Source organism: Bicyclus anynana, chromosome 16 (assembly GCF_947172395.1).
Source record: "Bicyclus anynana chromosome 16, ilBicAnyn1.1, whole genome shotgun sequence".
NCBI lineage: Eukaryota > Metazoa > Arthropoda > Insecta > Lepidoptera > Nymphalidae > Bicyclus > Bicyclus anynana.
The window spans coordinates 14,742,936-14,760,229 of record NC_069098.1 but is presented as its reverse complement, the minus strand read 5'-3'; the positions used below and the strand labels follow the sequence as shown (position 1 = coordinate 14,760,229).

The 17,294-nt window shown below is 37.6% G+C and overlaps 1 protein-coding gene across 8 annotated transcripts in view; it reads left to right on the top strand.

Annotated features, from left to right (window-relative positions):
- The window catches only part of LOC112055890 (protein PALS1), a 185,514-nt gene that overhangs the window by 71,806 nt on the left and 96,414 nt on the right, over positions 1-17,294 (top strand). The window lies entirely within an intron of this gene.

Below are 17,294 nucleotides of genomic sequence, written 5' to 3'. Positions count from 1 at the left end.
TTGCGTTGTTATTGGTTGACATTTGTCTATTTCCCTACATGAGATACGTCGCTTGGTTGCATGTTAATTCTACTGATCCTGTAGAGGGAGTGAAAATAGGTTGACGACGATGACCCTATCTAGGAAGTAACATATTATGTAGGTACGTAATAAAGCTGATATTGTTTGCAAAATATACTGAAATACATTTATTCTCTAAATAAATCGTCTATTGTCTGTGTGTTTCGCCGCGTCATCGACCAGCAATGGGATTGACGTGGATTACAATGACAATGGCGCATCGACGGTTATTGAATATCGGCATTTGGCACTCCCAGACGAGGCGCGGCAGTGCGTGGGAAGCATTACAAGCACCATGTATATACGCTGTTGAAGCCTCAACAACTCAACGGTTAAGGGGATTGCTAAAGTGAACGAATATGAAACAGAATTGGTCAAGTGCGAGTCGGACTCGCCCACCGCGGGTTCCGTACAAATCATTCTTCGTCATAAATTGTAAAATTTGCTTCAAAGCTTCAAGGAACTGGCTATACCTGAGTGTATGGTTTAAATTTCAACTCGATACATGTACTCGAGAAAAAGTATTCGTTTCATAGACAAACAGACAGTCAGAGAATTGATCCAGATATGGGATACAGGATACAGGATACGGGACTCTAAAAATCTTGATGATGATGATTAAGAAGTAGTATCATGCATTAAACCCATAGTCAGAGACAAGTTCTGTCGCTTGTTACGATCCTTGGATACTTCCATAGCTTTCCTTGGATACTTCCATGGCTTTTTCATTGAGAGTACTAACTCCTATCACCTGGCCTTCGCATAAAATATTCTGGAATTCATCCAGGAATGTTGTACTTACCCTTAGCCTTCCTTTCATTCACCCCCGCCTTATAAATCTTTTGTTAGTATCCTTTCATTCATCCTATATGTGCAAATACCATGTAAACATACCATCCTCGATTGTAGTCACTACCTACCTACATATTCTTTGATAGGTACCAATATCAGTTTACCATCATGCAGAGGCTTGAAAGAAATGAGCTTCTTTGGCCACCTACAAAGAGGAAAAATGAAAACTGAGCTAGTTTTCGTTTCCAAGATTAATCTTGGAAGGAATAGCTTGCCTAAGCTAATGGGCAAGAGAGCGAGCAGTCGTCAAAGAAGAAAATTGTTGGACGACAATAGAGAGTGGATCAGACTCGACTATCCAATACTGTAACGCGTTGACGACAAGAAAGCTTTTCGCACACTAACTGCCAAACTCCGTTATGGGGATAGCATGGACGATGATGAATGTTTGACAAACGTTTCAAACAAAGCTGCAGACGAACAAATTGTTTGACAAACACGTTTGGTTTGACAAAAAGTCTCACCATTAAAAAAGGTACCTCCACAACTCCGGTCAGATGTTTTCCACAATTTTACGGAGCATTACTCATATACGAGTAAAACTTTCTTTCTAAACAGCAGTTAAATCGTGTAGAGCGAGCATAAACAGACTTGCTTTCAAACTTTCAAATGATACATGACTTTGTTCGTACAATTTATATAACCGCTAGAGATTAGATTGCTTTTTTAATTGTTACGGGTCTGCACTTGACCACGATTTCACTTGATGGTCAGTGAGGATGCAGTTTTAAGATGAAATAGCGGATTTGGGATTTCCTCCATGCACATGCAATTTGCGGAGCAAATTGTGTTTCTACAAGTTAATATATCAGCTGATGGACGGTCATTGCAGGACATGGCTTTTTGTAAAACTTCCAAACATCACGATACTGAGCCGCCTGCATCCAGCGAATCCTTGTGACTCGATGTCGTCAGTCCAACTGGTGGGGGGTCGACCAACACTGCGATTTCTAGTAGTGCAGGGTCGCCATTCCAGCACCATGGGATCCTTTTTATAGTAAAAAACAACAAGATATAATCAACCACAAATTACAGTAAATCCAAATTCAATATATATTTTTTTCTATTCTTTACAAGTTAGCCCTTGACCACAATCTCACCTGATGGTAAGTGATGATGCAGTCTAAGATGGAAGCGGGCTTACTTGTTAGGAGGAGGATGAAAATCCACACCCCTTTCGGTTTCTACACGGTATCGTACCGGAACGCTAAATCGCTTGGTGGTACGTCTTTGCCGGTAGGGTGGTAACTGGCCACGGCCGAAGCCTCCCACCGGCCAGACCTGGACAAATTAAGAAAATCTCAATCTGCCCAGCCGGGGATCGAACCCAGGACCTCCGTCTTGTAAATCCACCGCGCATACCACTGCGCCACGGAGGCCCTCTAAATTTCATTTATTTCATTTATTTCAACAATACTTAGTTTACAAGCACTTTTGAAACGTCTTGAAGTTTAAGGCTATAGGCTATACAGGAAGAAAATTTTTTTAGTGCGGATATTTTTATATTTTGTACATAAACAAAATTTAATGATCACGTATTTTTTCTTTTTTTTTTTAAATCAAAAATAACAAAATTATCGTTAGCTAAAGTTATTTACTTTTGAACAGAATTTTAGGGTCACCCTATTGTGCGTTTATTTTATTTTCGTTTGATACCTAAAGGACGTCACCAGATCACTTTTAAGCTGAATATATCTTGTTTAGTAATAATATGTACATTATTTTGTTATTTTAGAGACATAAATTAAAAAAAAAAATTACATAAAATGTATCGAACTGTTTGTAGATTTATATTCTATTAATGATACAGAACCACGAAAAAAAATATCCGCACTAAAGACCGAATCACCCTGTATATTATTCCTGTTCGTACGTGAACGGGAATCACGCGGGTGAAACGGGTGCGGGTCAGCTGGTATACTATAAATATATACTATAAACTAACTGATATAATATGGATGTCATATCTGTTCTTATGTTGCTCGTACAATAGACTCACTGTCACCTACGAGTAGGTACGCAACACAATAGGTGTTCTAGTAATCTAGATACTATTCATATAATCAGGTCAGATATCTCTTTAATGTTCATACTTTTACACTTTTGTTCTTATCTGTACATATGAATACTTATACTTATATCACATTGATTGATCTGGTGAAAGATTTTCTTCGGCTGTGGCTGGCTACCAACCCATCCGAAAAGCTACCTGCCAGGCTATTTGAGTATCGTGTACGATATTTTATGTAGGAAATAGTTGACCCAATTCAAGCCTTTGGCTTCTTACAATATTGGACCATTACCTTTATCATAAGTTTAGATTGAATACATAATTGTACCTCTAAAAGGTTAGTGTGATGCAGATGGTAGCTCTTTATTGGAAAACTATAATAATAAAACATATTTTTTCGGGATAGTAGGAATGGCGACGGATAGTGAGGCTTCCCACCACACCCAAATGACGACCACGACCACTCTGTCAAGAGAGTAACGACAAAGAAGAAGAAGTATGAGAAATGACATTATCTTTAGTATTACCTCGAAGAAAAATTTAAAATATACGGTCTAACTTTTATAATTAACTATTTTTGTTTTTTTTTTTATCAACCTATTAAAATAAACATCAAATCAATTGACAAAACAAAATGACATTTACCTACTGTGTGATATCCACCAGTAAGTACCGGATGACATTTTTACATCAATCTCAATTTCTCGAGTGAATTAGCTTGCTGGTCACAGGCTCTTATAATACTTACGTCTTTAACAGATGCTTGCCATTTCTTCGCCCTTCACGTTTCTATGGCATCGTCACTCCTATTAGTCGACGCGAGGAGTGCACTTACATTATTCAATTATTCAGTGCATTCAATTAGACCTGGCCGGGGACGGAATGAGCTCTTACGTGGAGGAATATTTCATTGCATTTCGTAGTAGACGCTGTTCGCGATGATAATAGAGAAGTTATTACCCCTATTAATTGTTGTCTATAAACCTATAAAACCATTATAACAAGAAGTTACCACTTGTTGTCTTTGGAACATCGCCGAAATGTAGCTTGTCTGTCAGTTCATCATCTTCTTTGAGTGCCTCTTGAGACAAAGGTTATGTCAGCCATTGACGATCAAGTAAGCTCACATGCCTGCAGCGCTAACAGCTTGACTGATCTGAAACTGATCGTGTGTTGGTATTATACCGATCAACATACCATCAGTTTTATCGGTCGTCAAGCCGTTAGCGCTGCAGCCACGTGGACTTATCGGATGGTGAGTGGCTAGCATTAGCGGCCAGCTTCGTTCCAACTTTAATAGAATAGTTGGGTGTTTTCTGTGACTATGTGACTTACTGTTTTCTGTGGTATATTCTACATACAGATATATTTTGGAGATTTTGCTCAGGAAAAAAAAATCTAGTGATTCACTTTTACTTTAAAAATACGTATTCATGGAAATATGAATGTATGTAAGATACGGGTGAAGTGCATACACAATGAATTATTCATTTGAGAATGTTTTTCCCTCGTTTCCGTCGAACACGCGTGAATGGTCACCCATCCCGTCGCAGCCAAGCACGTCGAGCTTGGAAACTACAAAAACACTGAGCTGGGGCTTGATTTGAATATTATAAGCAAATTTTTAATATTTTTAAGAACACTAATGACCTTTTTCAAATTATAAAAACAACTAAGCCCGCCCGTGACTTCGTCTGCGTGAAATTTAGTTTTTCACAAATACCCCGGGAACCACGGATTTTCCGGGATGAAAAGTAGCCTATGTGTTAATCCAGAGTAAAATCTATTTCCATTCCAAATTTAAAATCAAATGGCTAAGTCGGTGCAGTAGTTGCAGCGTTAAAGAGTAACAAACATCCAAACATACATCCATACTTACCATATTCATACAAACTTTCGCGTTAATAATATTAGTAGGATATAAAATCTAAAGAACGAAAACCCCATCCAAATTGGGAAGTTTTTGAGAAAATTGCAAATGTAAACATATATAGACGTAAAGACGACCTTTCTGGTGCAGCTAATAATACTGTGGTTCTCCACAGAATAATCCTGGGGAACTAACAAATAGTTCAGGATTTTTTCCGAAAATGTATATAAATCCTCAATTTTGAGTAGTTTCTTGAAGCAAGATATATAAATCTCCTGTTTATCTTGAAGCAATGCCGCGAGTAAAGGCTAGTACAGTTTCAGGTACATCGAAAATTACACCCTCCTTTTGAGGTTAAAAAGGTTAAAAATCTTGTGACCTATTACAAATCGTATATTACAAAGATAATTTCACTGTAAAGGCAATATTTTAATCAAGTATGTAGTAATTGCACTGCAATGTATCAACATCACACGATATATTACCATGTGGTAAGACGCTTGCATGATTAACAGCTCGCTGGTTTAGTTGTTAAGTATTGGATCATTAGGATCAAGATTTGAGTACTGGTTGGATCGTTAGGATGAAGATTTGAGTATCGATTGGATCCTTAGGTTGAAGATTTGAGTACTGGTTGGATCATTATGATGAAGTTTTGAGTATCGATTGGATCGTTAGGATGAATATTTGAGTACCAATTGGATAATTAGGATCAGGATTGGAGTATCTGTTGGATCATTAGGATGAAGATTTGCGTATTGAGTGTATTTTTAGGATGAATATTTGAGTACTGGTTGAATCATTAGTACTGGTACTGGTTGGATCATTATGATGAAGATTTGAGTACCGATTGGATCATTAAGATGAAGATTTGAGTATCTGTTGGATCATTATGATGAAGATTTGAGTATCTGTTGGATCATTAGGATCAAGATTTGAGTACTGGTTGGAGCATTATGATGAAGATTTGAGTATCGATTGGATCGTTAGGTTGAAAATTTGAATATCTGTTGGATTATTAGGATGCAGATTTGCGTATTGAGTGTATCATTAGGATGAATATGTGAGTACTGGTTGGATCATTAGAATCATGATTTGAATAGCTGGGCCAAAATAATGGTATCAATTTCTTTAATAACATATTATACTTGTGTTGTAAACCACAATAAAAGTCATATATTTTTAACCGACTTCCAAAAAAGAGGAGGTTCTACGTTCGGCTGTATGTATGTTTTTTTTATATATTTCTGTCATTTGTGGACAGATTTTGAAAGTTTTTTTTGTTTGAAAGGGTATACTTTCAGGACGGTCCCATTCTTTTATATAATAATATATTCACCGCGGTTTCACCTACTTAGCCCGGGATTTCAATCTCTTAAAATGACTCAGGATCCCGGGATCCCGAATTCCATAGTTAAAATACAGCCCACGTTATTCGTACCTTGCAACACAAATTAGGTTGTATCATTGAGATCTAAAATCTTTATGAAACCAAATACGTATACATAAATAAGCTAAAAAGATCCATAGGGACAATGTTGCGAGCGTCAGTTTTTTTTTACTTCAACCTGTGTAGTACGTGCTAATTAGCTCCAGTTAAATCACGTCGACGACACGGTGACGTCACGCCGTCTGTATGCTCTGTTATCTATGCTGCTCGTACTACTAATACTAAAGTAACGCAATTAATTAGTCAGCCGACATAGCTGACACAGCGCGCACCATTGCTAAACAATTATAAATCGAACGCGCACTTTTTTTTTTAATATTTGTGTTTTAGGCAAAGGTCGTTTTCTTTTCATTCTTATTATATCAATAGTTTCGTTTTTAAAATTTAGAATTGTGTGTTGTTGTGTTTTGTGAAGTTATTGGTGTTTGTGTAAGTGATAAAAAAGGTGTTTGTTGGGATGTTATGTTATTAAATGGAATAGAGGTTTGTTTATTTTTCATTGGTTCACTTAGTCTTTTTGATATTCCTGTTGTTTTTTTTTGATAATTACAGAAGAGGCTGATTAAAGATTTAAATAAAATAGTAGTTTTGAGTTATTGAGCAATAGGATTATCTATACTAATATTATAAATCTGAAGAGTTCGTTTGTTTGCTTGAACGCGCTAATCTCAGGAAATACTGGTCCAATTTGAAAAATTCTATCAGTGTTAGATAGCCGATTTATCGAAGAAGGCTTAAGGCTATATATTATCTCCATGTTCCTACGGGAACGGTAACCACGCGGGTGAAACCGCGCGGCATCAGCTTGTTTTATTATAAAGCTTATCATTTGAGCTAATTCAGTCATATTTTTATGTATTTAATTTTTGATGATTTATACTGAAATTATTTACTTTTTGCCAACGTAAAAAAAGGAGTAGTTTCTCAATCCGAATGCCTATTTTAACGGCCTTAAAGGATAGGAGACAACATTCTAGTTCATACTTACAACATGACCATATAGGAGAAGAGGATCCTTATATATATGGAGCTTAGACCCAACACGTTGCTCCAATGTAGGTTGGTGGGCTAACATTCTGGTTAAATCACTGTCAACACTAGGTTGGTACAAACATTAACTTAATCTGTGTTAATACCCAGCGTTGGATCACCAAATGAAGGAATAGAAAGAGCTTTGCGTCATATTAGCATTTAGTTTGTTTGGTTTCACTATTAGTACAGGTATTAGCTAATCCAATTATGCGCTAATTCCATTATCTTTAACATGACTCATGTTAGTAACATTCATTTATTTTTTTGTTTTTGTACCCGTTTTGGATAGTGCAGGACTCTTACTGGCTAAAACCCCCTCCTACCTTCTAGACGCTGACCAACGTCGCACTCTTTTAGCCTTCTTGATTCTCATTATATGTATATTCCAGAAAGTTCTTAGCTATTATTCTTACTGCAATCCAGCATATTTATCAGATATAAATCTTCTGTCAGCTCTTGTCCCAGCTCCTTAGTTACTTCTTTTGTTTCAACTCGAAACCGAGGACAGTGAAACATGGTTGGTATGTTTTGCGTCATCAATGGGGTCTATGTAGATTTATTTTCTCTACCTGTATTTTTTTTAATGAACTAGTAGACTCTTTGCAGTCGTTTTTTTTTTCAGTTTCCATTTACATACGAATACGGTGATAAAAGATACCCCATGTTACTCAGTAAAGATGTAGCTTTCTAATGATGAAACAATTCTTAAAATCGGTCGATTACTTTAAACAAAAAATAAAATCCTACCTCTTGTAATTAGGTAAGATTTAATTAATTAATAAAACTAAATCAATACGTACTTATCGTGTTGTACCTAATGATGAATTAGAGACTGCAAGTTGATATAAATCAAGGTAATCCAATTAATTAGTCATTGGTGAACGTGAATAATTGCTAATTAGTAATTACATATTAACAAGTTAAGGAAATGGGTCGGTGGTATAGGCTATATATAATTTTAGAAAAGCGGTTTCAATTTCAAAATTATGGGAAGCTGTGGGTTTAAGATACAGATAGGTTACATAAAGAACTTCTGACCCAACTAACTAATATATTTTGACGGCCTCCGTGGCGCAGTGGTATGCGCGGTGGATTTACAAAACGGAGGTCCTGCGTTCGATCCCCGGCTGGGCAGATTGAAATTTTCTTAATTAGTCCAGGTCTGGCTGGTGGGAGGCTTCGGCCGTGGCTAGTTACCACCCTACCGGCAAAGACGTACCGCCAAGCGATTTAGCGTTCTGGTACGATGCCGTGTAGAAACCGAAAGGGGTGTGGATTTTCATCCTCCTCCTAACAAGTTAGCCCGCTTCCATCTTAGACTGCATCATCACTTACCATCAGGTGCCATCAGCCAGACCTGGACCAATTAAGAAAATCTCAATTTGCCCAGCCGGGGGTCGAACCCAGGACCTCCGTTTTGTATATCCACCGCGCATACCACTGCGCCACGGAGGCTGTCAATTTAATAAGCAGATGGTAGCTAAATGTCGTTACTTATTCGTATCTTCTACAAATGTTTTTGCATAGCTCGAATTATAAAAAAATGGTTGATCGGCCAACAAAAAGCATCAATGTCAGACATTTCAATAAACGTTAGGGTCTAAAATCGAGTAATTTAGTCTCCGCCGGAAATAGGCTGTTACCGCATGACGTCACTTCCGGATCAGACTGCCATTAGGCAGAATATAGACCTCGCCTTGGCCTTGCTAATCAGCTAACTTTTTTGCCATCTGTACATTAGTCCGTGCATGAGAAGAACTGACTGACTGTCAATTTTTTTATTATTTATTAGGTAGCCCTTGACTACAATCTCACCTGACGGTAAGTGTTGATGCAGTCTAAAATGGAAGCGGGCTTTCTTGTTAGGAGGAGGATGACGATTTGACGGCCTCCGTGGCGCAGTGGTATGCGCAGTGGACTTACAAGACGGAGGTCCTGCGTTCGATCCCCGGCTGCACCGATTGAGGTTTTCTTAATCGGTCCAGGTCTAGCTGGTGGGAGGCTTTGGCCGTGGCTAGTTACCCTACCAACAATGACGTACCGCCAAGCGATTTAGCGTTCCGTTACGATGTCGTGTAGAAACCTAATTTAAATAAATTAAGTTTAAGTTTGAGTTATGTGTTGATTTATATTTGTCTGACGTGTCATGTCGTGACGCAAATATAAATCCGGCATAACACTAAGCTCGCCAACTCACATTATAGCAGCGAGGTGGGTATGAGCTCTATATACCCTCTCTTATAAGGAGGGAAGCCTGATGCTGTAGCGTGCCGTTATAATCCTGATATCTCTAACGGTCGCCAGTCGTGTAACGAAATCGCCATTTTCTCATGCTAATGTGAAAGTGAACATCTATTTCCGTTTTCCGGTTGCCGCAATGAAAGTTTTTGTATCGCAGTAAACTAATATTATAAATGCTTTCCAAAGACTATTGAAAAACATTTATAATATTATTCAATTTGGCTGGTGGGAGGCTTCGGCCGTGGTTAGTTACCACCCTACCGGCAAAGACGTACCGCCAAGTAGATTAAGCGTTCTGGTACGATGCCGTGTAGAAACCGAAAGGGGTGTGGTTTTTCTTCCTACTCCTAACAAGTTAGCCTGCTACCATCTTAGATTACATCACTTACCATCAGGTGAGATTGTAGTCGATGGAGGTCTACTGCTGGGTATATTCCGCTTGTAAGGATTTTATAACACCACAGTCTTGAGCCGCCAGCGACTATCCGTTTCCGTAGGAATGTGGGTACAAAATATAGCCTCTTGCCAATAACGTAGCTTTCTAGTAGTAAAAGAATTGTCAAAATTGATTCAGTAGATCCAGAGATAACCTTCCACAATACCACAAACTTTACCTCTAATAATATTAGTATAGATACCCAACGCCGGCGGTTTCGCCCGCATATTTCTTGTCCCCGTAGAAACATAGCCAATGACACTCGCAAATAACGTGGCTTTCTATTGGCAAAAAGAGTTTTTGAAATCGCTTCATCCCCTCGGATCGGATTACCCCCTACAACCTTACAAACTTTACCTCTTTAAAATACATGGTATAGATACAATCTAGCGTTACAAATCGTGAAGTCGTATGTACATGTGGCACATCAAATTCTGTTTCTACAATCGCAAACTCTTCGAAAATTTAAAAATGTATAGGAATGATATTTATTATCGACAGGTCACGTGATCAAGTTATCGATTGTATCTGTCATTCCCATACATTTTTCTAGTTTTCGAAGCGTTAGCGTTTGTAGAAAGAGAATCGGCGTGCCACAAGGCTATAGGCACGTCACTGGTAACGATGTAGCATCAGCCACAGTAGTCCATATTGTTGGTAAACATGAACAGAGTCCACAATGGCCATTGTCCGACGTCCACATAACATCCCGTGTTTAGAATTCCCACCGTCGTTCTATCTGTATTGTTGTAATCTATTTTACACTTTAACACAATGTGGTAAGGCTCAAAATAGATTACTAATATAATAATGTAGGACGTATGGAAATGTATCAAGTCAGTCACGATGTATTGCATTGTTTTGCAGGTTTGCTCGACTCAGATAATGTATGAAAAGTCTCATTTATTTATTTGTTCTTTTTTTAATGTTACAAAAACAAAAACACTATTAAAAAATTATAAATAAAAATCAACCCTCCCGCTGCGGGATATTTAAGTGCCCAAGCAACCGGTGGTCAGGACTCCCAGAGTGAGGAACCTCCTCACAATACGCGCCGTCTCAAGAATCACAGCCTTCTGTATCCGACTCTTGATCCAACAGTTAAGAGAGAGCTTCTTAAGGTGTTCATAATTATAATCATGAGCCTATTTTAATGGCCTACTACAAGGCTAAGCCTCATTCATTATAGGACAGGGGATTTGGAGCTCAAGCCTACAAAGCTACTGAAGGCTTTGTGGGCGTAAAACTCATTTGCAAATACTATCAGATATTAGAAATTAAATATCACGTGTCTCAAACGGTGAAGGAAAACATCGTGAGGAAACCTGTGCATACCAGAGAATTTTCCTAATTCTCTGCGTATGTGAAGTCTGCCAATCCGCATTGGGCCAGCGTGGTGGACTACTGACCTAACCGCTCTCATTCTAAAGGAGACTCGAGCTCAGCAGTGAGCTGAATATGGGTTGATAACGACGATCAGATGTTACTATTGACCGGTTTATCGTCTCGGAGACACGGGGTGTGACACCACTGTCTTCCTCACTCGGCCTAAAAAAATTTATTTATGAATTTTAATAAAAAAAAAAGATGACAATTTTATATCTCGACCCAGAACTTGAATCCTAGACCCCTTGATCTTTAGCTCCACGCTGGACAAAACCAGGCAGTTTTATTACTTACATACTATTTTCAACTGCTCCCAGGAAATTTATCAGATTATGCGTGTAACATAATCTGTTAGAATATGAACATATCGGTTCAAATTTCACGAGATATGATATTTATTGTTTAACATATGTCGTGAAACACTACCCGCCAGGCCACAATGCCTGAATCATATTTGATAACGTTTTAAAAATAATATAATAACAGATTAAGGACAATTATTACAAACTAGCGGACGCCCGCGACTTCGTCCGCGTGGAAATCAGTTTTTCACAAATCCCGCGGGAACCATGGATTTTCCGCGATGAAAAGTAGCCTATATGTTATTAGTAAAATCTATTTCCATTCCAAATTTCAGCCAAATCGCTTCAGTAGCCGCAGCGTAAAAGAGGGACAATCATACTTACACACTTACACTTATAATTCGGAAACTGGAAATCATAATCGACTAACATCCAAAATTTACTACTAGCTGTGCACCGAAATCTTACGGGAATAAATTGTTATTCTAAAATCCATCCATCCATACCATCCAAAAATTAATAATAAAATATTGTAATCGATCAAACTAATTTTGAGGTTAAGACCTTAACCTAACGAACAGCAATTTTATTTTAATATAAATAATCTGATTAAACTTGGTATTTACGTGAGAAGTGTTGTGATTTATTCAAACAAATAAAACCGGGCTGGCTCAAATTTGTGCAAATCAGCCTGTTAAATATTATAAAGCTGAAGAGTTTGTTTGTTTGCTTGAACGCGCTAATCTCAGAAACTACTCGTCCGATTTGAAAAATTCTTTCAGTGTTAGATAGCCCATTTATCGAGGAATGCCATAGGCTATATATTATCCCCGTATTCCTACGGGAACGGTAACCACATGGGTGAAACCGCGCTTTGTCAGCTAGTATTGATAAAGTTTTAAGGAGGAGGGGTATAAGACAAACATACAAAAGCGACCGTCGCGTTTCCGTTACGAACAGGTAGCTATTGTGTTCATTCTACGAGCTGAGCTGCATCCGTTCTCCTACCTGCTTCTAATGAACAAGCTATTAAGCTTATTATATTGTTTTTTTTTTTATTAAAATAGGCCCACCTGTAAACGTAGCATCCTTCAAAGACAATAATTACTAAGTCATGAAGATAAAAGACAAATGTCGACCAATAACGACCAATTTTCTCGTCACTAGATATGTGCATGTGTCGTGGTGCATATTTTAAGCCTGATGTTAAGTAACTATTGGAGATATCGAATCTCCACTGAAAATTCGGATGTAAGGTTTTTCCTCGTAATTCGATCACTATCTGCTATCAAGATTGTTATTGAATTGCTACCAATGATAATTTTATACTAAAGATCGGTTACGTCCCTACAATCACCGCAAAAAGTGATCCGAATAATAGGCTACAAAACATGCACAATTTTGTCTTTAATTACATTATATATTTATGTATATATAGTTTTTATACTTCCATAACACACTACTCGGCATTGTAGATGATATTTAGATGTTATTTGTTTAATAACGTTCGTTGTTGACCACAACTAACATTGAGTTGTGTATAAATTTACTCTTTTGAGGAAAAGAAATGTCTTTGTAATATTAATGTGATGGGTGTGCTTGTTTCTTGTCGCAAATAGATTCAATGTTAGGAGTAATTTTGGACAATTTTAATCTTAATTCTGACTTGGTATCAGTTACGTAAATCTTGTCACGAACGACTAACGCGAACTAGAGCGTTCGCTAGAATTCTCAATGTTTGGCTCTATGATTGGCTCGGCTCGTTGTTCAGTACGACAAACATAAAAACGACGAATGCTCGATGTCCTGACGTGAATGTTCAGTCTATCAGTACCTTAAGACATACGAGTGCCTGCTTGTATATAGGACAAGGACTAAAATATGATGTAGCAAGAGTGTCAGTGTAGATTAAACGCAAACCTTATTGATATTTTACGGAGAGTCGTCAGCTGGGAGGCAATAAAAGTCCGTTGAATGCGCAGTAGTCGGGATTTGGGTTTATGCATGCCGCTCAAATTGGGAATATTGCGACGTAGCGTTGGTTCTAAGTAACAAGCGGTAGCGGAATTAAATAAGGTCCCCAATTTCTTAAATACTTTTATTCCAAACATATGTTGGGTATCTTTAAAGCAACAGTGAACATCTAAGGCCATAGATACACCCACCATAAATCGAGATCATGTATGACGTGACAGGTAGCAGCGACAGATTGTATTGTTGGAAATAATAGTCGAATATAATGTCAGGTGGCGCGACTTATTTTCGTAAAGCGTGGGGAGTTTGAGAGGGGCAGCGAGCGGTTGGCGGGAACGACTTGCGATATAAGGCGCCCGTCGTACAGTCGGCTTCAGTGTGCTCGCTCGAGCCGTCCACATTACTTGTTGAGTAATTCTTTATGGGTTACTTGGGATAGGCGGGGAGAGTGACTTGAGTGGAAAAGGGGAGTGTCACTCCCCACTCAAGGTCATTATCTGCCATTCTAGGGTCTTATTTTGGTTACAGTTTGATTTGTTAATAAGGTTGTTCTGACAGATATTGTGAATCATAACCCTTGTTCGACATTACTTTTCTTATTTTTGTAATCACTTTTGAGTCTGCTGAAACTCAATCTCTCGTGCCTGGCGCCACACGTATGGCCGTGCGATTTATTCCCGACTAGCGGCGGCTGTGCAGATTAGCGCATAATCAGCTTTATTCCGTAATGCTCTCGCCGCGCCTGACTAAATAACTGGCTAGATGCTTTTCGTTTCATTTACGAGTATGTCGTCTGACCTATATGTGTTACGTCGCACAAAATTCTAATTCAGATATTACTAGCTACGCTCAACCATTTTACCCGAGTAGCTAGGTAATGTCAGCCACTGACGATCAAGTAAACTAACGGCTTATGTATGATCAGCATGATCATAAGCCGTTAGTTAGTCATGATCAATGTTATGTGCGCCTAGCGTTAATATACATATCGGATTTTTTGTGGCATATTGTATTGTTTTTTCAATGTTTAATGTGTGTATTGTTGGCGTGCTTTAAATAAATAAATATAATAAAATAAAAATGATGTCATCTTATTTTATTATATTTTATTATATTTTTGTCATACTTCGCGACCCACACGGGTGCTCAGTTTTATCGGCTGTCTAGCTGTTAGTATGTGAGTTTACTTGATCGTCAGTGGCTGACATTTTACCCAATGGCATGCACTTCATAGACACAAAAAAGCGCTGCTTAACCTTTTGACTCATTACCTGCCTACTCTAAATAAAAACACGCCACTGCAAAGTGTTTATCTAATAATCCAGAATATAAATCATTCATTCATCACTATTATTATTCTGTATTAAGTTTCATAGAGATTCAGCTGTTCTATAGGAAATGCGCGCGCATATTTCAAGATGAGAGATAGACATATGATGACCAATAGCGGCGGTATCAAAAATATCACTTTCTCTGTCGTTCCCGTTCCCATAGGTTTAAATATATACGTTACTCGTTAATAATGTAGTTTTCCATTGATGAAAGAATTTCTAAAATCGGTTTAGAGGTTTACATTGTGAAACAAACAAACAAAGTTTTAATATTACTAACTTTTTAGAGTTTAATTATATTACCAAATGACACGTCATCACAATTTGAAATTATAAACAAAGAGTAGGTTTTTGTACACGTAATACACAGATTTTTTTATATATAAATATGTAATTACCGAGCGTTATTCAAGGTTTCTTGGCCAATTTGCGAGATTCCTTATTAATAAAAGGCGAAGAATTACATGCACTTGAAGATAATGTATTTTGTATTCATCCCGTGTTGTTAGTAGGTAGGTAGATTACACATATCTGACGCCCGCGACTTCATCCGCGTGGAATTCAGTTTTTCACAAATCCTGCGCAAAAATGCAATTGAAAAGTATGTGTTAATCCAGAGTAAAATCTATTTCCATTCCAAATTTCAGCCAAACCGCAGTAGCCACAGCGTATAGGAGGAACAAACTTACACACAAACTTTCACCTTTATAATAATAGTGTGATATGCGGAATTTACAGAAAGGTCTGAATTTCATTTGAATAGCCGACGACGACGATGCTTTCTGAACCACGGGGGTGTTAGATTTTTGGAATACTAGAAACTCCGTAATGAAATTTTCTTGGTATAGTGTTTTTCAGATAGCATGAGTACGGTGACAGTTGCCTTATGACGTTCATAATACTTACTATTATCGTGAATCGTGACAAACTTTCAGTAGTGCAACGAACTGTCACCGTACCCATGCTATCTGAAAAACACTATAATAGGAAAAGTTGCAATATCTCATTATTTCCCAAATACCCACAAAATTATTGCACTTTGTAATTAATGCGAAAGACATTACGTTAGAGATAACATAGGAATTCAAATTTCGAACGATAAAGCCGTTACGTAAAGCCGTGCGCACACCCCATGACGTCACGCGTCGGCGCGCTCAGCGTCTTCAGTTCGACCGAAAGTCAAAATCAATATTAAGTAGCACGTTAAGGAGACGACATAACGCTGTTCGATTCACAAAAAAAAAATGCAAATATATATTAAACGAGAAAGTCCTGAGTTAAATTCTGCCTTCCGAAGTGGCAATAGAATCTCTAAAACAAAATCGTATAATGAGGGAGACTTGAACGTAGTGGACCTTTAAAATAGGTTGGTAATGATTATCCAGTCCCTATTGTACGTTTCTGATTGGCTTAAAGAAATTCTCTAACATTGGTGGCCATCAAAAGAGGCGTTGACTGATACTTATTGTAATGAATAATCATTACAATAAATAACCAAAACTGCTAAAACACTAAATCCGATATTTCTAAGGCGAATTTCAGTATAAGGTAAATTTAACATAAAAGTCAAGTTAAAATACGTAGTACAGTGAGAAACTTTAGCATGATGGTTTTGAGAAAATAGATAGTAATAAAACACTTCTCTAAACAGTTCTATATTTATTGGTCCCACTGGTCTTGTACATTGGTATGAGTGATAAATACTTTTCTCTATAATTATGCCACTTTATGTCAGCGGTGCGTAATTTCGCTCTTATGTGCATTGTTTTAAGAATTACGTTTTTTTAATTGTGGGTGAAGGAGAGGGGTGTATTATAATTGTTTTGGTTCCTCTCGCATAATATTTCTAGTAAAGCACTTTACAGTACGATTTCTGTTTGCTTCCATAACGAAAGTGTTAGTTTATATTATTTAACTGAGATTTTACTTTCGTGAATATGCGTAGGTTTGTGTTTCGGTTATAAAATGCGTTTTAGTGTGTTGTTGTTTCTAAATGGAATTCATACAATATTTATATTATTATAATATATTAGGCGGTTTCAGTTATTACTGTATCAGTTTATTTAATTGATCAACAAGTCTCATTAACAAAAATAATTGTTTTCTATTAGTATACCTATTGCTAGCTACTGACGACATCTCTTCGCAGTGCTAGTCACTAATAAGTGTATGGGGTCTGTTTATGATGTCATTTTTGAGTTCAGGTCTAAAGGGTAGTTGATGTAAATGGAATACGCGGATTTACGCATGCAGGTGAACGGTCACACCACAAAGTCTATCGCGCTCAAGTGATGTTCAGACAAGTTACAGGCAGTAATTTTTCACTTACTGTCAGCTGAGTCTTCTGCT